The sequence below is a fragment of the Rana temporaria genome, chromosome 6 (assembly GCF_905171775.1).
Source record: "Rana temporaria chromosome 6, aRanTem1.1, whole genome shotgun sequence".
NCBI classification, from domain to species: Eukaryota; Metazoa; Chordata; class Amphibia; order Anura; family Ranidae; genus Rana; species Rana temporaria.
Window position 1 is genome coordinate 195413510 of NC_053494.1, and position 23776 is coordinate 195437285.

General features: G+C 44.2%; 1 protein-coding gene across 1 annotated transcript in view; it reads left to right on the forward strand.

Moving 5' to 3' along the window:
- The window catches only part of LRP1B (LDL receptor related protein 1B), a 1757966-nt gene that overhangs the window by 1035611 nt on the left and 698579 nt on the right, over positions 1 to 23776 (forward strand). The window lies entirely within an intron of this gene.

Genomic DNA, 23776 nt, shown 5'->3' on the forward strand with positions numbered 1-23776 from the left:
GAGAGTCCTTCTACACAATGATAGAAAGCTGAAGTGATATTCCTACTACACATTGATTAGGGATGAAGGGACAGTCCTACAAAAGATTGATGGAGGGCAATGGAACAGTCTTACTACTCACTGATGGAGGGCGGAGGGAACAGTCCTACTACACATTCATAGAGGGTGGAGGGAATAGTCCTACTACACAATAATAGAGTGCAGAGGGAACAGGTCTACTACACACTGATAGAGAGCTGACGTGACAGTCTTACTACGTATTGATTACAGAGGAGGGTGTAGTCCTACTACATATTGATGGAGGGCGAAGGGGACAGTCCTACTATACACTAATAGAGCATAGATGGGATAATCATACTACACATTGATGGAGGGCAGTGAAAGCAGTCCTACTACACATTAAGGGCTGAGGGAGCAGTCCTACTACACACCGATTAAGGGCGGAGGGAGCAGTCCTAAGGGCGGATAGAGAGCTGAAGTAACAGTCTTACTATACATTGATTAGTGAGGAGGGGGCAGTCCTACTACACAATGATAGAGAGCTGAAGTGACAGTCTTATTACATATTGATTAGAAAGGAGGGGACAGTCCTACTACACATTGATGGAGGGTAAAGGGAACAGTCCTACTACGCATTGGTTAGCGTGGAGGCATTCCTACTACACACTGATAGAGAGTAGAGAGGACAGTCCTACTATACATTGATTGAGGGCGGAGGGAGCAGTCCTACTATACACTGATGTAGGGCAGAGGAGGCAGTCCTACAACACACTGATGGAGGGCGGAGGAATAAGTCCTACTATACATTGATAGAGGGTGGAGGAAGCAGTCCTACTATACACTGATGGAGGGCGGAGGAAGCAGTCCTACTATACATTGATGGAGGGTGGAGGAAGCAGTCCTACTATACATTGATGGAGGGTGGAGGAAGCAGTCCTACTATACATTGATGGATGGCAGAGGGAGCAGTTCTACTACACACTGATAGAGGGTATAGGGGACAGTCCTACTATACATTGATGGAGGGCAGAGGGAGCAGTTCTACTATACATTGATGGAGGGAAAAGGGAGCAGTCCTACTACACACTGATAGAGGTAGAGGGGACAGTCCTACTATACATTGATGGAGGCGGAGGGAGCAGTCCTACTACACACTGATAGAAGGTAGAGGGGACAGTCCTACTATACATTGATGGAGGCGGAGGGAGCAGTCCTACTACACACTGATAGAGGGTAGCGGGGACAGTCTTACTATACAATGATAGAGGGTAGCGGGGACAGTCCAACTATACACTGATGGAGGGCAGAGAGAGCAGTCCTACTATACATTGATGAAGGTCGGAGGTAGAAGTCCTACTATACATTGATGGAAGGTGCAGGGAACAGTCCTACTACACACTAATAGAGGGTAAAGGGGACAGTCCTACTATACGTTGATGAAGGGTAGCGGGGACAGTCCTACTATACACTGATAGAGGGTAGAGAGGACAGTCCTATTACACATTGATGGATGGCGAAGGGAGCAGACCTACCACACAATGATAGAGGGGACCGTTTTGGTACAGATTGGCAGTAATCCGCTGACATCTGAGTAATAAACAGAAAACATGGTGGGGAGTATCCTGCTCCACGTTCACAATGTTTATCTTTCCCACATATAATCCCCAAAGCAACCAAGGGCCAAGTGAGGACACTACAAGCCTCATTTCCTTTTCTAACTGTTTCAATCTCCTACATTCAGCACTGTTGATGTGGGACATGGCTGGCAGCACAACTATTACATTGCATGAATGATACATACATAAACAGGCAAGATACTATTATGTATGTAATATGCAGCATACAAGCTGCTTCTCACCCCAAGGGGGTAAATGTCTGGGGTGACTTCATTGCAAATTTTCTCTCGTAGTGGAAATCGGGTAAAATAGAAAATTAATAAGAAGTAGATAGGATGGACATACCCCCCTCCTCCCCCCTGCCTTTCTCCTTTCCATAGTGGTATGTGTCTGTATGCAATATAGAAATCATTCACGTTGTTTTGCTATGTTCAATCAATGCCGGTTGCTTGGTAACCATTTGTTCTTTTCTACTTGGCTGCTGGCAGTGAATAGACATACACACAATGTATAAGATGAAAGATTTGTAGACCTGTGTTCGGGCATTATTTTTTATTTTTTTCCATAAAGAGTAGAAAGTAACCAAACTGATTGGCCCCTGATAATTAGCTTCGTTGTTCCCCCTCAATGCAACAAAAGTCAATAGCAGAACAAGAGGTCAAGCCCTGAATGGTGCTTGGTGGATTCAATGGATAGAGTTACAGGAGAAACACAGAAAGGCCATGTAAGCAATTACCATTAAATGCTGTCTCTGGACAGTTAAGGAGCTGGCTGTATATTGTGCATTTGCCTTATGGATTGATTGCTTGTCGTGACATCTTTTAGCCTTTTCTTATCTTTCCCAACCTAATAGAGATGTACAAATGGAAAGAAAACTCCAGGCAAAAAACTGAATATAATAGCTGATATATTAAAGGGAATCCTTTCTTTATTAAACATCTGAAAGTGATGAATTTATTATAAATTATCTATGTTGTACAGGATGCCAGGGATGAGTCTTGGATGGTAGATACTAGGGTTGTCCCGATACTTGTACTCGCGCAAATGCTCCCGATGCTTCACCCAATACCTTTTTTTTCCAGAGAGAGAGCGGGCAGAGAGGGGCGGCGAGGGGGCGGAGAGTGTAGAAGAGCAGTCCTCAAAGATAAAGCCAAGACCCCCCCCCCACTGCCGCCATCTAGTTGATAAGTGCGGGGAACAATACAGCTTTCATTTGAATAGCTGTATGTTCCCCCGCCGTTCCTAGTCATATATAGCCCCTCCCCCGTTGAGCCGCACCATACACCGTGCGTCTTTCTTGCTTGACTCCGCCTATGAATGGACTACGCTGCGATTGGCGAAGAGCTGTGTCTATCTAAGCAGACAGGCTTGTTATTGGCTGAGCCTATAGCCAGCTGTAGATTGTTGGGTGAGGCCAGCCTGCTAAGAGAGCTGAGCGGGTGAGTAAGTGTTTACATTGCGGTGTCAGTGCTGGAAGAGGGTGGAGGGGGCATGAAGCCGTATATACCACAACTGTAGGAGAATGGGATTAAAGTGACCCTGTTACCAAGATAACATGTCACAATGCATGTCACTACTTCAAAAAGGTCTATGGTGATTGACTGCACAGGCATGACCAATGTAGAGAAATTTTTTGCATCGAGATTCCCAACATTACCGTGGGCCTAGGCCATGCAAAAGACTACCTGACCGCAATATTGTGCATAATTACGGTCAGATAGCGGGACATTGGCCGCCCCGCGACCCCTGTCGCTCCTCCCGCTCGCCATAATACATTCCTATGGATGTGAAAAAGAAAAATCACGCTCTATGATACTAATCAGAAAGTCTCCGCACCTGATGCAAAGCCACGGGTGCTGGTAATGCATGGAATGATGCAAAATGAAGGAAAAACTTTCTGTACGGCCGCACTCCAAAAATAAATTTCTTTTATTTTAAAATAAAAAAACATGCCTTTTGTGTGTTTTTTTTTTATTTTAAAATAAAAGCAATTTATTTTTGGAGTGTGGATGTCCAGAACGTTTTTACTTCATTTTGCATCATTCTTATGGATGTGCCGCATCTCATGGGGGCAGCGTGCGCGAGAAGCACAGCCTCACAGCGGCGATATCCAGCGCGATTCTATCACGCTGGATATACAAAATCGGCAGCACCTACTGTAAGTAAACATTTTGGGAAGATGAGTTAATCTTTGTCGACAGAGGCAGATTTTAGGTTCTGATTAGTAATGCGCTTAGATTGAGCATATGTGGCCCTATGATTTCTTTCAGTTTGATAGTCCATTTGAATGTATAGATACTAATAATAACTTACAAAGCCACCCACAACCTGGCCCCCAGCTACATCACTAACCTGGTCTCAAAATACCAACCAAATCGTTCTCTTCGCTCCTCCCAAGACCTCCTGCTCTCTAGCTCCCTTGTGACCTCATCCCATGCATGACTCTAGGACTTTTCCAGAGCCTCTCCCATCCTCTGGAATGCTCCACTACAATCTGTCCGACTCTTTCCTACTTTTTCCACTTTCACACAATCCCTGAAAATTAATCTCTTCAGACAAACCCATCTGGCCCCCACCTAACAACTGTACATGTATTTTCTCCATCAGCACATCCCCCACAGTTATTACCTCTTGTATCTCATGACCCTCCCTCTTAGATTGTAAGCTCTAACGAGCAGGGATCTCTGATTCCTACTGTATTTGTACTCTCTACCCTCAAGTTGAAAAGCACTGCGTAAACTGTTGACGTTATATAAATGCTGTATAATTATAGTAATAGATGAGGACCAGGCCATTAAGGCTAGTTAGAGGGGATTATAAGTGCTTTTGACTCTGAAAGAACCATATTGAAATTTCACATCTGACCACCATAATAACTCAAATTATCTTCCAACGGAAAACAAACTGTAAGCACAGCTCTACTTTACAGGTAGAAGAGTCCATGTTTTCAAGGAACACATGCAACAGTATCATCGTATGAAGGTCCATGCTGAGTTGTATTCAGATTTTCCCATGATGCTTTGCTGCTAGGACAAGCATGGCTGCTTTCCTGCCTTTGGGCAAGACTACAGTATCTTATAACTCACCTTTCTCCTAGAGCAGGGATATACAATTAGCGGACCTCCAGCTGTTGCAAAACTAAAAGTCCCATCATGCCTCTGACTCTGGGTGTTATGCTTGTGGCTGCCAGAGTCTTGCTATGCCTCATGGGAATTGTAGTTCTGCAACAGCTGGAGGTCCGCTAATTGCATATCCCCGTCCTAGAGCATTACATTTCAATGCATGTAGATTTCTGGTAGACTATTGCAGGGGAGGAGCAAGGGCTTGAATAATAAAGTGGCAAGAGTGTTGGCATGTGTCAACATATGAAAACTTCCAAGCTATATTTTTTAAGTGGATTGATCTTTATCTTGTATTTCTCAGATATCCCATGATGTGTTTTAAAATACAGGACACGTGGATGGAGTTTAGAACAGAGCTTTCATGTTGAAATCTGACCTATTGTGAGAGACAGGACATAAATATCATATGTGTCAATCACAACTGTCGATATTGTGATAAGCTTTTCATACCATTGTTTTGATGGTTCCCGAGGTGTGTGTCTTGTCATGGGTTTAATTCTTTTTAATGGATTTCAAATACTGTGACACCAGCTCAATTCTTCTGTGCATCAGATATATTGACGTACATCTGTATTTTGTGCTGTACACTGAAGGGATTATGAATAGGACCGCAATCCCACTAAGACGTGCGTTATTCTATTTAAGGGGATGTGTTTTTTCACCTTAAAGGTTCCTTTTTAAAAACAATTAAAATAACAAATATGTCATACTTACCTCCACCGTGCAGTTTGTTTTGAATGAATGAATGAAAACTTATATAGCGCAACACATGCAAACTTAATCGCCTCTGGGCGATGCACACAGTGGCCCCGATCCTGATCTTCTGGGGTCCCTCGGCTCCTCCCCACATCAGCTAACCCCCATTCTGGGAAGCGTTCTCCCAAGGGGGTTAGCTTGCGGGTGCGCTGCTGCCGTGATACAGTGTATCACTCGGCCCCCGCCTCCCGGCGTGTCGCATCTTTGATTTCATTGACAGCAGTTGGAGCCAATGGCTGTGCTGCTATCAGTCATCCACTGAATGAGCCGAGAAGAGCCAAAAAGCCTGGTTGAGAAGCCTGCGCGTTCACAACGAGGGACTTTTGAGGGCTGAGGTAAGTTAACGGGGGGGGCTGGGAGGGCCGGCAAACATCAGATGTTTTTTCACCTTAATGCATAGAATGCATTAAGATGAAACAACATGAACCTTCACAACCCCTTTAATGCATCATATGCATTAAAGTGAAAAAACAGCTGGCAGGCACTCCCTGGTGTGGAGTGTCGTGCTCGCCCCCTCCCTTGAGGGGGGAGGGGGCGAGCAGGACAGTCAGGAGGCCCACTAACACACAGCTCCTTTCTCTATCTGCAATGTAGAGACCGCCCTGATTCTCCTGCTCGCCCCCTCAAGGGAGGGGGCGAGCACGACACTCCACACCAGGGAGAAAGCCTTGCATTACTATGTGGAGTTACAGACAGAAGAACAGGAAGTGAGGATTTCTCAGAAGAAATAAGGACATTTAAAAGCAAAATCGAAGGATGAGGAGGAAATGTTTTTTTTTTACCTTTACAACCCCTTTAACACTAACTAAAATAGGGCGGTGTAAACAGTTGCCCCATAATTATACAAAAGCACAAATGTATACTATTTTAAATATGTCAAAATGTAATTGTAATCTCAGCAAAATACAGTAGTAGCGGCCCTTGCACCCTCCCCCCCCCTTTCATCCTGACCTCCAGACTACATGTTCGGGTAAGTGTGGTAAAAATTTGGGGGGGGGGGGACCCATTCCAATTTTTTATTATTTTGACGTGGAGTTCCCCTTAACATCCATACCATACCCAAAGGGCCTGGTATGGACTAGGGGGGGGGGGCAATCCATTTTTTCCCTTGATTTTTCATCTATATTGCCGGGATCCGGCAATACATTACAAACGCGAGCAAGTTTAAATTACATTTTTTCCTTTAGAAAATTCATATTGCTGCGGTACTGTTCTACTCATCACACAGATGCACCACTTTACAGGCATACTAAAGGGACCCCCCAGGCACGATATTTAAAGGAATACTTAATTTTTATTGTTTCACTTTAAGCATTATCAATATCACTGCTCCTTGACACGTTCCCTACCGAGTCATTGTAAAATGACGTCGGCGGGAACCCTTCCTCCTTCAGAGTGGACGTCATATGACATTTTTGCATTCCCGGGCGGCTAGGGGGCGCGCGCCCGCAATCACGGCAGGAACATGGATCTGTGTGTGTAAACACACAGATCCATGTCCTGTCAGCGGTGAGGAAACCGATGTGTGTTCCCAGTACAGAGGAACACACATCGGTCTCCTCCCCTTGTGAGTCCCCCTACAGTTAGAACACACTTTAGGGAACATTATAACCCCTTCCTCGCCCCCTAGTGTTAACCCCTTCCCTACCAGTCACATTTACACAGTAATCAGTGCAGTTGTATAGCATTAATCGCTGTATAAATGTGAATGGTCCCAAAAATGTGTCAAAAGTGTCCAATATGCCCGCCGCAATGTCACGGTCACAATAAAAATCACAGATCGCTGCCATTACTAGTAAAAAAATATAAATAAATAAAAATGCCATAATTCTATTCCCTATTTTGTATATGCTAGAACTTTTGCGCAAACTGATCAAATACGCTTATTGTGATTTTTTTTTTTTACCAAAAATATGTAGAAGAATACGTATCGGTCTAAACTGAGGAAAAAAATTGTTTTAAAAAAAAAAAAAATTATATTTATTAAAAGTAAAAGATGTGTTTTTTTTTTTCAAAATTGTCACTCTTCTTTGGTTTATAGCGCAAAAAATGAAAACCGCAGAGGTAATCAAATACCACCAAAAGAAAGCTCTATTTGTGGGGAAAAAAGGGTGTCGATTTTGTTTGGGAGCCACATCGCACGACTGCGCAATTGTCATTCAAACATGCGACAGCTCTGAAAACTAAAAATTGGTCTGGGCAGGAAGGGGGTGAAAATGCCCTGTATTGAAGTGGTTAAAAAACTCTAATTTAATATTTTATTTTTTTGCATTGGTACTGTACATGTCCCCTGGGGCAGTACCCGTGTCCCCATACACTTTTAATGTTAATAACTTGCACATAAGCCATTAAAATAAGCACTTTTGATTCTTCGCGTTTGTGTCCCATAGACTTTAATAGGGTTTGCACGTTCGCTCAAACTTTTTGCCTGTTCGCATGTTCTGGTGCGAACCGAACCCGGGGGGTGTTCAGCCCATCCCTAGAAGTCAGTGTGCAGGGTTACTATCAGGTTAGGGATCCCAGGCAATATTATGAAACACTGAAACACTGAGCCATAGAACAAGAAGAACTGGAAACAGAAACAGAAGATGCCGTGGCATTTTCAGGATTTTTACAAAGTGTAGTCTGATAAAGCTGCGCATTAGGTTTTGATCCCTTTACCAACGAGTGCTTTATAGAACAAAACATATTTTTACAAGTGACTTTAGTGGGATTGAATATCTATATTTCTCTGGCTTTTTCAAAGCCTTTAGATTTTCAGCTGTAAGCAGCCTTCGCTTCACAGCCTATTTCCAGGGTAGTCTGTTATTTTCTTCACTGTGCTTTTATAGAGAACTGCTTATATGTATATTAACTGTTTGATTATTTGCATAGTAAATGTGCTTTAGTCTACAATATATTCACTGTGAAGGAAATGTTTTCAGGTGTTCCTGCACTAAGGAAAGACTTCCATTTTTTTTCTTTTCCATCTGTACAAGAATTGGCAATTTTAGAAACATAGAAAAGTGACAGCAGAAAAAAAGACAGTGTGCTCCATCGAGTACACATCTTTAACCTCCTTACAACCGCACACCGTCAAATGACGGCGGGCGGCATCCCCTGTTGTTCTGACAGGACGTCATATGACGTCCTGTTATTAGAAGCTGCTAGGGGGCGCGCGCGTGCGCGCACCCTTTGCGTTACTGGGAACGATTGCCCAGTAACTGAGCAGGGACGTGGAGCTCTGTGTGTAAACACAGAGCTCCACGTCCTGTCAGGGGAGAGAGGAGACCGATCTGTGTCCCTTGTACATAGGGACACAGATCGGTCACCTGCCCCAGTCACCCCCCTCCCCCCACAGTTAGAACACTGACTAGGCTACACATTTAACCCCTTCCCCGCCCCCTAGTGGTTAACCCCTTCCCTGCCAGTCACATTTATACAGTAATCAATGCATATTTATAGCACTTTTCACTGTATAAATGTGAAAAAAATGTCGCAGTCCCGAAAAAGAAAATCGCAGATCGCTGCCATTCCTAGTAAAAATTTTTTTTAAAAAAAATCATAATTATGTCCCCCTATTTTGTAGGCAATATAACAAACCAGTCACTATACGATTATTGCCAATTTTTTTTTTTTCTACCAAAAATGTGTAGAAGAATACGTATATACAAGTCTCTAGGGAATGGTTACCTTGCCACTGGTCCACTTTATCCACAATTGCATGTAATTGTTCCGGATAGGCTTTTAAAGGGTGACAACGGTGACCCATGCTAGCGCAATGGGAAAAAACATGGTTATTCAAGGGGATTGTGTTCTCCTATCCAGCCAAGAAACATAGCTTTGCCATTTACACCCCCATCCCAATCTTCTTCAGCTGATTGAAAAATGAAAGACCATTACTATACTAAAAGCATCTCTCTGCTCTCTCTTCTAACCATTGAGGTTACAATGACAACACTGAGCAATGCAGAACAGCCTGATTGGCTTTCATTCCCATTCTAAGGCCCCGTACACACGTCCGAGGAACTCGACATGCCAAACACATCGAGTTCCTTGTCGAGTTCTGTGTTAAAGCCGCCGAGGATCTCGGCGAGCCAACTTTCCTCATTGAGCAACGAGGAAATAGAGAACATGTTCTATATTTGGCCTGACGAGTTCCTCGTCGGCTTCCTCGGTGAAAAGTGTACACACGACCGAGTTTCTCAGCAGAATCCAGCTCTGATCGAGTTTCTGGCTGAATTCTGCCGAGAAACTCGGTCGTGTGTACGGGGCCTCAGACTTGCTTTGCAAGGAATTATGAGATGCTAATATAAAGACCAATTCAGGTACTTAGATTACTTGTATTTCATAGTACATAGCTTAAATCATGATCTTTTATCTTTGCCTACATATCAAGCACTCTCAACTCACTGAGATTTTCTAAAAGAATGAGAGAAAAAAAGAGACTTTATTACAGTGAATTGTAATGTTTTTTTTTATGTCAGATATCTTTAGCTTAAGGGCATAGGTACACAGCAGCGCTAGAATTGCTTTATCACAATAAAAATGCCTTGTGAGGTCTGTAGCATTGTTTTCTGTATTACAGCCCACAGCTGTGTGCTTTGTTCTTGTTTTCAAATGTCAAACGTGTGCTGCACACTTCACCACAATGCCATCTTCCATTGGAGAGTAAAACACATAAAGAAATAAAATAAGGCAGAATAGGGCACCAGGAAAGATAGCAGCATTGCCACATTTGAATTGTTTATACTGGCAGCATACAATACCTACATGTGTATGTTTGCCTATGAATTGACCAGCAGATGACTTTGACCAACCCCTCTGGCCTACTGCAAAAAACAGGGATTTTTTTATTTTCAGAGGGATCGTGGGGGAACGCAGTTCCTGCACCTCCAGCACTGACATGTGTAATATCAAGGGGTGCTGGGTTGTGCTACAGTGTATATTGATTCTGGCTGCTGGGGGATCTATTATTGTTGGAAGGGATCTATTTTTTCAAGGGGAGGTCTATTGTTGCTGGGGAGGTCTATTGTTGCTGGTGGGTGATCTATTTTTGCTGGGGTTGATCTTATGTTGCTACAAATGACTGTTTTGGCTCTGTGTTCTTTAAAGGGGGCAGTACTGGGTGGTTGGTAGGGGGTGGAACCAAAGAATGGTGCTCAGAAGTAGGTAGGACTGGAGACATGGGGTAGCTCTAAAAGAGGGAGTTTCTGCACCAATTCTCTGAGTGAAAAAAGCCATGGCAAAAACATAATGTTGAACCCGAACCCCTTTGACATCCAATGGGCCCTGGACCCCTGCCTAGGTCAACTTATATATTAAAGCGGGGGTTCACCCCAAAAAAATGTTTTAACTTGACATTCAGAATGACAATCGGCTGTTTTTTTTTTCAGTGCCGTACATACCGTATTTTCACCGCCTCCGGGTATGTAATGTGCGGGACTGGGCGTTCCTAATTGATTGACATCCTTCCGACCGGCGCATACAGCATGTCACGAGTTGCCGAAAGAAGCCGGACTGCTAGTCGGCTCTATATGGCGCCTGCGCACCGACGTTCGGCTTCTTTCGGCAACTCGTGACGCGCTGTATGCGCCGGTCTGAAGAATGGAAATTTAATTCCCAGTCCCGCACATTACATACCCGGAAGCAGCAGTGAAAATACGGTATGTACGGCACTGAAAAAAAAAAAAAACAGCCGATTGTCATTCTCACAACTCGGCTGAATGTTATGTTAAAAAAAATATTTTTGTGTGAACCCCTGCTTTAAGTATTCTGTTACTAATTTGGTAAAAAAATAATAAAAAAAATCCCAATAAGTATATATTTATTGGTTTGTGTGAAAGTTAAAGAGTCTAAAAACCATGGTATATATATTTGAAAAATTATAAATTCTGATGTACTGACTGTCGATCTAATTTCTTAAAGAGGAAGTAAACCCCGATGGGTGTATATGGTAAATATCCCCTAAACTGTGCAGGTTTAGGAGATATTTCCAGTACCTACAGGTAAGCCTTATTATAGGCTTACCTGTAGGTAAACATGGTGTGTCAGGCCTCGTACACACGACCGAGAAACTCGACGGGCGAAACACATCGTTTTTCTCGTCGAGTTCCTTGTTAGGCTGTCGAGGAACTTGACAAGCCAAGTTTCTCCATTCCCGTCAAGGAAATAGAGAACATGCTCTCTTTTTGGCTCGTCGAGTTTCTCGACAGTTTCCTCGACGAAAATGTACACACAACCGGTTTCCTCTGCAAAAAAATATCTCCCAGCAAGTTTCTTGCTGGTTTTTGCAGAGAAACTCGGTCGTGTGTATGAGGCCTAAGGGTTTACAACTACTTTAACCCCCTGAGCGGTAATCCTGAGTCTGGCTCGGGGTGAAATTTCAGGACCAAAAGTGGTAACCCCGAGCGAGACTCGGGACCAACCTTGCAGTGTCCACTTGCAGGGAATTACTTACCTTGTCCCTGGATTCTGCGATGCCTCTCCTCGCTCGATTCACACAGTGCCCGCGTGCCGCCGAGCTCCGTTCCCTGCGACGTTACGACGCACAGGGACGGAGATCGGCGCCAAATTTAAAAAGGTAAATAAACACAGTACATACAGTATACTGTATGAAAAAAATACACACCCCCTTTGTCCCTAGTGGTCTGCCCAGTGTCCTACATGCACTTTTATATAATAAAAACTGTTCTTTCAGCCTGGAAACTGGAGATTGTCCATAGCAACCAAAAAGTGTCCCTTTATGTCAAAAGTGGTTTTAGACCAGCTAAAAAAACAGCGATAATAAATTAGAATCACTTGCAGAATTGAGCGATAGTGATTTGTGGGAAAATTTGTCATCAAAAAATTAAAAGTAATAATTTTTATTATTATTATATTACGGTATTTGTTATAATTTCTTTATATGTATTTATTATATTATAATTTATGATTTTGTGTTTCAAATTTTATTATACCCGGGATGTCTACTAGACTCTTGTTTGGACAGATTACAGGCCTACAATATAAAACGCTAAATTTCCATCAAAATAATGGTACCGCTTTCAGGACCTAAAATATGAAATAATCATACCCCCAGGGAGGTTAAGGCCCTTAAAATGTCAAGTACAAATAACGCCCAAATTACACATTTTTGGGTAATTTGCTCTGGGTTAGTGGCTGCGTACCACTAACCCGGAGCAGGTTGGATGATGTACTGTACAGTACATGTATGTGGTTCAGCCTGCCTGTGCCGGCCTCCTGCAGTAGAATTAATGGGGGTGGTTGGTAAGTGGTTATTTGTTATGGATGGGACAGCATCTAAAAAACACCTTGACCTCAAATTAACTTCAAAATAAAATGGAGGGCCCTGGCCACTCTTGTTAACAAGCCCTAGCTGAATGATATTTAGTATGTTAAAGCAATGTGTACTAAGTTAAGCCATTGACTTTCCATGACCTTTTAGCTTGTACAAGTTCTTCATTATTTTTTATGTAAAATTTTAGTTAGGAGATGAAAACTTTGATGAGGTAGAACTTTGATGAAGAGAGAAGTGACAAGCAATTTTAGTAGCATTTTACTCAAGATCTCACTTATTTTATCACCTACAAAAGAGATATTTTTTTAAGAAAAATGAACCACAATTAGAGTTGTAGGTTATATCCGAAGGCTTCATGTACACTACTGTAGAAGCTCCTAAAAAGAGTTTGGGAGCTCTTTTTTGCAAAAGCTCCTAAACTTAACTCCATAAAAGTCTATGGGGTTGATTGACCCCCTTCCTGATCAGAGCACTTTTTGCGATTCGGCACTGAGTCGCTTTAACTGACAATTGTGCGGTCATGCGACGTGGTACCAAAACAAAATTGACGTCATTTTATTCCCACAAATAGAGCTTTCTTTTGGTGGTATTTGATCACCTCTGCAGTTATTATTTTTGCTAAAACAAAGCAAAATTGTGCCGCGATTTTGTCGCGTATTGCGTTTTCCAATGGCAAATGATGGCCAAGTGTGCATGAAGCATAACTCCTCTTATTTCTATTGTGTGCCTCAGACAAAAAGTGATGAGAAATGTATCTAGTGGGATACGCAAAAAATAATAATAGTAAAAAGAAACTGATGGGGGTTCAACCATTCCCATCCTAAAAAAAAAAAGTTTTGACTTTACATACACTTTAACCACTTATTCACCGCCCACCGTCAAATGACGGCGGGAGGCAGACCCTATTGTTCTGGGTGGACGTCATATGACGTCGCGCCTTTCCAAGCCACTAGGTGGTGCGCGCGCCGCTGCGTCACTGGGGACCCGATACGCATGCCCAGCGGTCGCGATGACCGCCATGGACTCGCGATTGCCTAGTAACTGAGCAGGCCGGTGTACACACACAGATCCACATCCTGTCAGGGAGAGGAGACCGATGCTGTGTCCCTTGTACATAGGGACAACCATCGGTCACCTCCCCCAGTCACTCCTCTCCCCCGACAGTAAGAATCACTCCCTAGGCAATACATTAACCCCTTGATTGCCCCCTAGTGTTAACCCCTTCCCTGACAGTCACATTTATACAGTAATCAATGCATTTTTATAGCACTGGTTGCTGTATAAGTGTGAATGGTCCCAAAAATGTGTCAAAAGTGTACAATGTGTCCGCCGCAATATCGCAGTCATGATAAAAATCGCTGATCGCCGCCATTATTAGTAAAAAGTAATAATTATAAAAATGCTATAAATCTTACCCTATTTTGTAGACCATATTCCAAAAATATGTAGAAGAATACGTATCGGCCTAAACTAAAAAAAAATGTTAAAAACATGGATATTTATTATAGCAAAAAGTAAAAAAGATTGTTTTTTTTTCAAACTTGTCCCTCTTCTTTTGTTTATAGCGCAAGAAATAAAAACCGAAGAGGTGATCAAATACCACCAAAAAAAAGCTCTATTTGTGCGGGAAAAATTATAAAAATTAAATGTGTTGCATGGCTGCGCAATTGTCATTCAAAGTGTGACAGCGCTGAAAGCTGAAAAATGGCTTGGGCAGGAAGGGGGTGAGGAAAGGGGTGAACGTGCCCTGGAGGCAAGTGGTTAATATTTGTTTCTCCATTAGTGTCCATATGGTAGAATAATACTCGGTAGTATCATTAGTATTAGTAATTAAATGTTTTAAAAAGAGATGACTGGTGAAGTGTTCAATAATGAGCAAGTAGCTAATGAGGACATGCTACACATGATTCGTATTTTTCCTAAAAGTTTGGCTCATCGATTCTCAAATAATAAAGCGCTGGCGTTTGATCAGCAAATTATTTTTTTACTGCGGCTTAACAAAATGCCAGAAAAGATAATAATTTCCTGTGTCCAACTTGCCCTTTATAAACTTTGAAACAGATGTTAATTATGCAGGTAGATTTCCCCAAACTTGCTGACCTTGTGCAAGTCTGTGTAACGAAAAAAATTAAATAACAGGCAGGTTGCCAAAAATTTCCAAAAACATGATTGCCATTTTATGAGACGTTTTATCCCTCAACTTTTTTTTCTGTTGCCCTAGTTTTTCGTGTGGGCTTATCCAGTCCAGCTCTTAAAAATAAAGCTTCCAGCTGTTCTGCGTTTGCGGAGACTGTCTTTCTTTTTGCACACTTGTACTGTGGGGGGGGGGGGGTAAGGAAAGACCTGACAACACACCCTAAAAAATATTTGCCAAGGAAATTCTGCGCTAAAGGCTTTCTAGCGTATCAGACATGGTGTCAATAGAAAGTTGGACACGACTAAACGGGTATAAGCCAACCCGAATATAAGCCGAGGCACCTAATTTTACCATAAAAAAATGGGAAAACGTATTGACTTGAGTATAAGCCTAGGGTGTCCATCTGCATGCCTCACTGTGCCTCACTTTGTCCATGCCTCACTGTGCCTCACTTTGTCCATGCCTCACTGTGCCTCACTGTGTCCATGCCTTACTGTGTCCATGCCTCAATGTGCCTCACTGTATTAATGCCTCACTGTGCCCATGCCTCACTGTCCCTCACTGTGTCCATGCCTCACTGTGCCTCACTGTGCCCATGCCTCACTGTGCCCATGTCTCACTGTGCCTCACTGTGTCCATGCCTCACTGTGTCTCACTGTGTCCATGCCTCACTGTGCCTCACTATGTCCATGCCTCACTGTGCCTCACTATGTCCATGCCTCACTGTGCCCATGCCTCACTGTGTCCATGACTAGATTTACGTTGTATACGCTTAACATGGGAGTATATAGAAGGGTGCCCGGCTTTGAAAAATCGGTGCTCCCAGACAGCAAACTTTGCACACTTGTAGAGGAGAACTGGGGCTACATATGTGCCATGTTTCGGGTCCAGGGGACCTACAGCCATCCGGTACCGGGTCCCCAAATTTACCAGAGAAATTACTGTTTAACATGGGAGTTTATGGAAGGGGTGACTGACTTTGAAAAATCGGCGCTCCCCGGTCATAGGTCCCCCGGACAACAAACTTTGCACACTTGTAGAGAAAGAGTGGGGATATATGTGTGCCAAGTATGGTCCCCAAAGTCTGGGAGATCAGGCACAAAAAGAATATAATAATAATAATACGAATATAAGTCAAGGGGGGCATTTTCAGCACCAAAAAATGTGCTGAAAAACTCGGCTTAAGCCTCGTACACACAACTGAGGAACTCGACGGGCGAAACACATTGTTTTCCTCGTCGAGTTTCTTGTTAGGCTGTCGAGGAACTCGACAAGGCAATTTTCTCCATTCCCGTCGAGGAAATAGAGAACATGCTCTCTTTTTGGCTAGACAGTTTCCTCGACGAAAATGTACACACGACCGGTTTCCTCTGCAAAAAAATATCTCCCAGCAAGTTTCTTGCTGGTTTTTGCCGAGAAACTCGGTCGTGTGTACGAGGCCTGATACTCGAGTATATACGGTATATATGGTGACGTTGGAAACACCAAGCCACCGTATTCATGTGGCTCAGCAGTGGGTGTTTCCAGCCCATCTAATAACTGTTAAGAGGGAGGGAAAAAGTGTTGTTGCAGAACAACTGTTTCTGGTCACAGCCAAGACCTCCTAAGGCTTTGTCCTACATTTAGAAGCACTGCTTCTCCTGGGGCAGACAAATCACACTGAAGGATATAGGTCCCATAGGTAATTAGCTCTTTGCCTTCAATTAATCACCTGCAGGACCCGTGTAAGACACAAGTCAGTAATTAACGGGATGAGCTGGCAACCCTGCCCTACGGTGTTGAGGGGGAAAAACATATAGGCCCTTTCAAGCAAATAATTATTTGTATTACTAAGACGCATGGATCCATTCACAAGGTATAAATACCTTAGGGGGTGTTTTAGAAGATTTAAAATGTCTTTATAATGTCAGGGAATGTCAGGCTGGACAGGGGAAATTACTAGCATGCATGAAAGGAGGGAACACGGGGCTTTGTTTGATGCACTGTGGAGGTTTCTTGCATTCGGTGACATCAAGCGTAAAATAATAAAATCACACATGATGCAAGCAATAGCATGGGGTCAGAAGGCACAGACAAAAAAACAATAGTATAGCTGTGAAGCTAGATTTATGTTTTGCTAAAGAAAATAAAGCATAAATAACGCTGAACAAAAGTAATTACATTGTAGAGAAATAAAGCTACACTCTTTTCAAATATATATTTATTAAAAAATATACTTTCATATAAAGGGCCAGATCCACGTACCTCGGCGCATGTTTACGTCCGGCGTATCTCAGATACACTACGCCGCCGTAACTTACAGCGTATTTGCCGTATCCTCAAAGAATTTGCGCCGTAAGTTACGGTGGAGTAGTGTAACTGTGTCGGCGTAAGGGCGCGCAATTCAAATGGATAAGATGTGGGCGTGTTTTATGTCAATACGTCTTGACCCCACGTAAATGGAGTTTTTTTTGAACGGCGCATGCGCCGTCCATGGGGTATCCCAGTGTGCATGCTCCAAATTAACCCGCAACAAGCCAATGCTTTCGACGTGAATGTAATTCTACGCAAAGCCCTATTCGCGAACGTTTTATGCAAACGACGTAAACAACGGAAAATTCGACGCTGGCCCGAAGTCCATACTTAACATTGCGTACGCCTCATATAGCAGGGGTAACGTTACGCCGAAAAAAGCCTTACGGAAACGACGTAAAAAAATGCGCCGGCCGGACGTACATTTGTGGATTGGTGTATCTAGCTAATTTGCATACTCAACGCGGAAATCGACGGAAGCGCCACCTAGCGGCCAGCGGAAATATGCACCTTAGATCCGACGGCGTACTAAGACGTACGCCAGTCGGATCTAGCCCAGCTTCAGACGTATCTTGTTTTGTGGATACAAAACAAAGATACGCCGGAGCAACCTAGAAGTTACGCGGCGTATCAATAGATACGCCAGCGTAACTTCTTTGTGGATCTGGGCCAATTAGATTAACCGCTTGCCGACTAAATACTTCACATATACGACAGCAAAGCAGTTCTCCTGAGCTGAATCATGATACCTAGTACGTGATCCAGCTCTTCCGGGTTGTGGGCGCGCAAGCACGCCGCAGGCATGCCCGCTTCTGCTGTGATTATTCACACTGAGAGCCAATCAGCGGGTATTGCAAACATGATGTCCGCCGGCACCCGTTGATTGTTTGTTACACAGGCAGAACGGCAGTCTGCCTATGTAAACAAGGAAGATTCACGTTTTTATAGGGTTACAGATGAAATCAAAACACTCACTTGCTAGCCCCTTTGAAACTGATCCAATCGATATCCGTGTGAAATATAAACTTTTAAAAAAACAGCCTGGAGTTTTCCATCTTGCTTGTAGGCATTGTGAAGCCCACAAGCAAACACTTCCGGGAAGCGGATGATGCTGATATTCCCAGCATTCACAGCGTGTGCGCTGTCTTGCACCGCAGTATTTCGCGCATACGCCGTGTTGACGGCTAGCAGCGTGAGCTGCGCCGTCAACACTTCAGGGTTACCATGACAACGGGTGTCGGCATTTAAGTACATGCCCCGTTGTGATTTCTACCTGTATTCCATCATTTAAAATGGCGATTTCGGATCCGCCCTAGACACGTGACCCGCTTGTCGAGTCACGTGACGAGGGAGATAGCGCGAGATTTCGAAGATTTGTGCTACAGATCGCCTCCTGGGAATTATGACACAGAACTCCCAGGAGACATTGGGGCGTCGGGGGGAAAGGGAAAGGAACGCCCACTCCCACAGGGAAGAATACCCGGAAGTCACAGCATATACCTTTGAATCTCAGTAATTACATAGAAATTAAAAATAAGAAATGTTGTTTGCAAAAGTATAGGCTCCGTAGATCATGATTATTGAAAGTTAATATTATGGGTGAACCTCCGCTTTAATACATAGAATGCATTAGGCCCCTTACACACGACCGGTTTTCTCGGCAGAATTCAGGCAGAAACTCGATGGGAGACGTATTCTGCCGAGAAAACCGGTCGTGTGTACACTTTTCGCCGAGGAAACCGACGAGGATCTCGTCGGGCCAAAAAGAGAACATGTTCTCTATTTCCTCGTTAGTCAATGGGAAAAGTTGGCTCGCCGAGATCCTCTGCAGCTTCACAAGGAACTCGACGAGCAAAACGATGTGTTTTGCCCGTCGAATTTCATGGACGTGTGTACGTGTGTACACGACCGAGTTTCTCGGCAGAATTGAGCCAGAAACTCGATCAGGGCTGGATTCTGCCTAGAAACACGGCGTGTGTACACTTTCGGCCGAGGAAGCCGACGAGTTCCTCGTCGAGCCAAATAGAGAACATGTTCTCTATTTCCTCGTTGTTCTATGAGGAAAGTTGGCTCGCCGAGATCCTCGGCGGCTTCACACAGAACTCGACGAGCAAAACGATGAGTTTTGCCCGTCGAGTTCCTCGGACATGTGTACGGGGGCCTGAGACTTTACAGCTCCTTTAAGGGAATTCCTTGTCCCCCCCCCCCCCCCATGTCACCAGAATTAGTGTCCCTCATTGAAAGATTTCCCATCTATTACTTTTCTGGTAACATTTTCTTTTACTTTCCCTCTCAATGATGATGGCAAACAGGAGAAATAGGATAGGATCCACACAGCAATAAACACCTACTAGGTGTTCTAATCCATCTCTACTCTGTTGTCTACAACTTTAAAAAAAATGCCTTTAGTCATACTTTAAATTGCTGAATATCAGATAGCTACAGAAAAACATTTTACATTACAGCTCTGAGTCATTGTTTTAAAGAATTGTACTGTATAGAACGTGGGAATATTTTGAGTGAAATATCACAGATTAGTCATTTGCAGCTGAAAAGACAAGGCTTAAAAAGAAAGAAAAATATGTACACTACTTGAAGGTCATTGGTATAGAAAGTAGAGTCAATGTGGTCCTTCTGGACTACAGTCATCTATGTTATGGAGAGGGGGAAGTTATAGTTATTCTAGTTCTGTTGCTTCTCCATAAATAGAGTACAGAGAGTAGATAAAAACCTGAATAAAAAGAATACAAAAGAAGTTGAATACAGCAGAGAAATACAGACATACCCCACTTTTAACCACTTAAGACCTGGACCATTATGCAGGTAAAGGACCAGGCCCCTTTTTGCAATTCGGCACTGCATCGGTTTAACTGACAATTGCGCGGTCATGCGCCGTGGCTCCCAAACAAAATTGGCGTCCTTTTTTTTCCCACAAATAGAGCTTTCTTTTGGTGGTATTTGATCACCTCTGCGGTTTTTATTTTTTGCGCTATAAACAAAAATAGAGCGTACATTTTGAAAAAAATGCAATATTTTTTACTTTTTGCTATAATAAATACCCAAAAAAGATATAAAAAAATGTTTTTTTTCTCCTCAGTTTAGTCCGATATGTATTCTTCTACATATTTTTGGTAAAAAAAAAAATCGCAATTAGCGTTTATCGATTGGTTTGCGCAAAATTTATAGCGTTTAAAAAATAGGGCATAGTGTTATGGCATTTTTATTAATATTTTTTTTTTACTACTAATGGCGGCGATCAGCAATTTTTTTCATGACTGCAACATTATGATGGACACATCGGACACTTTTGACACATTTTTGGGACCATTGTCATTTTCACAGCGAAAAGTGCTATAAAAATGCACTGATTACTGTAAAAATGACAATGGCAGTGAAGGGGTTAACCACTAGGGGGCGCTAAAGGGTTTAAGTGTGTCCTAGTTTGTAATTCTTACTGTAGGGAGGCGTGGCTGGACGTGTGACATCACTGATCGTCGTTCCCTATGACAGGGAACAGACGATCAGTGACAAGCCACAGAGAAGAACGGGGAAGGTTTGTTTACACTCACCTCTCCCCGTTCTTCTGCTCCTGTGACCGGATCACGGGACGCCGGCGGCGATCAGGTCCGCTTTTCCCACGAGCTCGGTCATAGAGCTTCGGACCGGGTCACGGGACCAGCGGACGGCGGCGCGTGCGTGATCCACGGCTGGGCATTTAAAGATACCTGTACGTGCTTGTGCCCAGCCGTGCCATTCTCCCGACGTATATCGGCGTTAGGTGGTCCTCAAGTGGTTAAGTACGCAATGGGATCAGAGCATGTATGTAAAAGTGAAGCAATACTTTTTTTTCACTTCTTGGGGGTCAGAGGCTATATATGGGTGTCAGGGGCTGAAGTGGGAGTGTCAGGGGCTGTAGAGGGGGGTCAGGGGCTGAAGTGGGGGTGTCAGGGGCTGTAGAGGGGAGTCAGGGGCTGTAGTGGGTGAAACAGGTTTTATAGTGTAGAGCCATGGGCTGTAGTGGCGAGGTCAGGGACTAAAGTTTATAGTACTGTACAGTAATACACTTACGTTTAGGCAGCAACTCTGGGCTGGCTGAAAGGCAACTCTGGGCTGGCTTTAGGGCAACTCTGGGCTGGCTGGAGGGCATGGCTGGCAGGCAACTCTGGGCTGGCTGGTGGGCAACTCTGGGCTGGCTGGCAGGCAACTCTGGGCTGGCTGGAGAGCAACTTTGGGCTGGCTGGAGGGCATGGCTGGAAGGCAACTCTGGGCTGGCTTTAGGGCAACTCTGGGCTGGCTGGAGGGCATGACTGGCAGGCAACTCTGGGATGGCTGGCAGGAAACTCTGGGCTGGCTGGTTTAAAATGCATTGTTTTACTGTGAAAATGACAATTGCAGTTTGGGAGTTAACCACAGTGGGCGCTGTTGGGGTTATGTGTTCCCTGAAGTGTGTTTACAACTGTAGGGGGGTGTGGCTGTAGGTCTGGCTTCATTGATTGTGCGTCCCTATATCAGGGAACACACGATCGATGACAGCACCACAGTGAAGAACGGGGAAGCCGTGTTTATACACGGCTATCCTCGTTCTTCAGCTCCGGGGACCGATCGCGGGACTCCAGCGGCGATCGGGTCCGCAGCGTTTTGTACCGCGATTTGCCGTGACAAAACGCGTCATTTTTAACCCTGTTTTTTTACATGTCATTGTCTGCAATGCCGAACGCCGAAGCCGCCTGATTACGCGCGACAAAAAAGGGTCCGGGACTTGTTTGAGCTTCACGCGATCAGCGTTTTGCCGTTCGGCGTGGAGACGTGAACCATCTCCATAGACAACAATGTTATTTTTCCCCTCCAGCGTATCTGAGCATCGCGCTTCAGGCGTTTTGTCGCTCAGGTGTGAATGGAGCCTAAAGCCCCATAGGCCCCGTACACACGACCAGTTTCCTCGGCAGAATTCAGCTTCCGACCGAGTTTCTGGCTGAATTCTGCCGAGGAAACTGGTCGTGTGTACACTTTCGGCCGAGGAAGCCGACGAGGACCTCGGCGAGGAAATAGAGAACATGTTCTCTATTTCCTCGTTGTTCTATGGGAGAACTCGGCCCGCCGAGGTCCTCGGCGGCTCCAGGACTGAACTGGCCGAGGAACTCGATGTGTTTGGCACGTCGAGTTCCTCGGCCGTGTGTACGAGGCCATACACACTATCAGTTTTCCTGCTGGTTTTCTCTTCAGGTTTACCAAAACCATGTAGTACAAGGACCTGCCTGATTGCATTCAAATTTAAACGCTTAAGGTTTGACCTCATATTAGATGGTTTTGATAAACCTGAAGAGAAAACCATCAGGAAAACTGATAGTGTGTATGGGGCTTTAGTGGTTAAAGTGACTGTAAATCCTTTACAACTTTATGCTACAGGTAAGCCTATAATAAGGCTTACCTGTAGCTACCCCGGATATCCCCTAAACCTGAATGGTTTAGGGGATATCCACTGTCCCCTGCATGTGCCGATGTCACAAAGCAAACTGAAGCAATGGCAAGTATGTGCCGTTGTTTCAGTCCATGCGCCGTTACCGGCGGCTCCGGCGCACATGCGGCTCTGGCCAATCGCAGCGCTGGAGCCGCTATACCCGGAAGTAACCCCCGGGATAGATGTCGCCGGCAGGAGGAGGGTACGGGGACCACTGTGGGGGCTTCGATGTAAGTAATTCATAATGAGCTAGTATGCCACTGACTGGTTGCTAGAGGTTACGGCTCACTGATTAGTTGCTAGAGGTTACAGCACATGTTGATTGGTTGCTAGAGATTACTGTACAGTAATACTGCTCACTGATTGGTTGCTAGAGGTTACAGCACATCATCTCTTCACTGCAGAGGGGCATGTTATACATATGAATGCTGCCTTTATTTACCTATGAATTCCTCCGGCCTCAGATATTTACATATAAATGCTCCTATTATTTACATATGAATGACGGTTATTTACATGTAAACACAGGGGGGCAGATCCACATACATACACTGTGCCCAGCGCAGATGTAAGATACGCTATGCCGCTGTAACTTACCTGGCTTTGGTTTGAATCCTCAACAAATTTGCTCCGTAAGTTACGGCGGCGTAGTGTATCTCTCACGGCAGAATTCAAATTGAACGAACTGCGCATGCGCCGGAAAAAGCCGAACGGAAACAACGTAAAAAAAATGCAACAGCCGGTCGTACGTTCGGGGATCGTCGAAAATAGCTCATTTGCATACTCGACGCAGATTACGACGTGAACGCTACCTAGTGGACGCCGAAAAATTGCATCTAAGATCCGACGGCGTACGAAGACGTACGCCTGTCGGATCTAACACAGATGCCGTCGTATCTTGTTTTGTGGATACCAAAACAAAGATACGACGTGCAAAATTCAAAATTACGCTGCGTATCAAGAGATAAGCCGCGTCATTTCTTTGAGGATCTGCCCCAGGGTCTGCAGGTGAGTCATCTGTACACAACAATAGGGCAGAGCTGGGCAGCATTAGTATTATCACTTTACACTGAGATATCAGGACACAACACATGACTAAAACGTCAAGGGACAAGG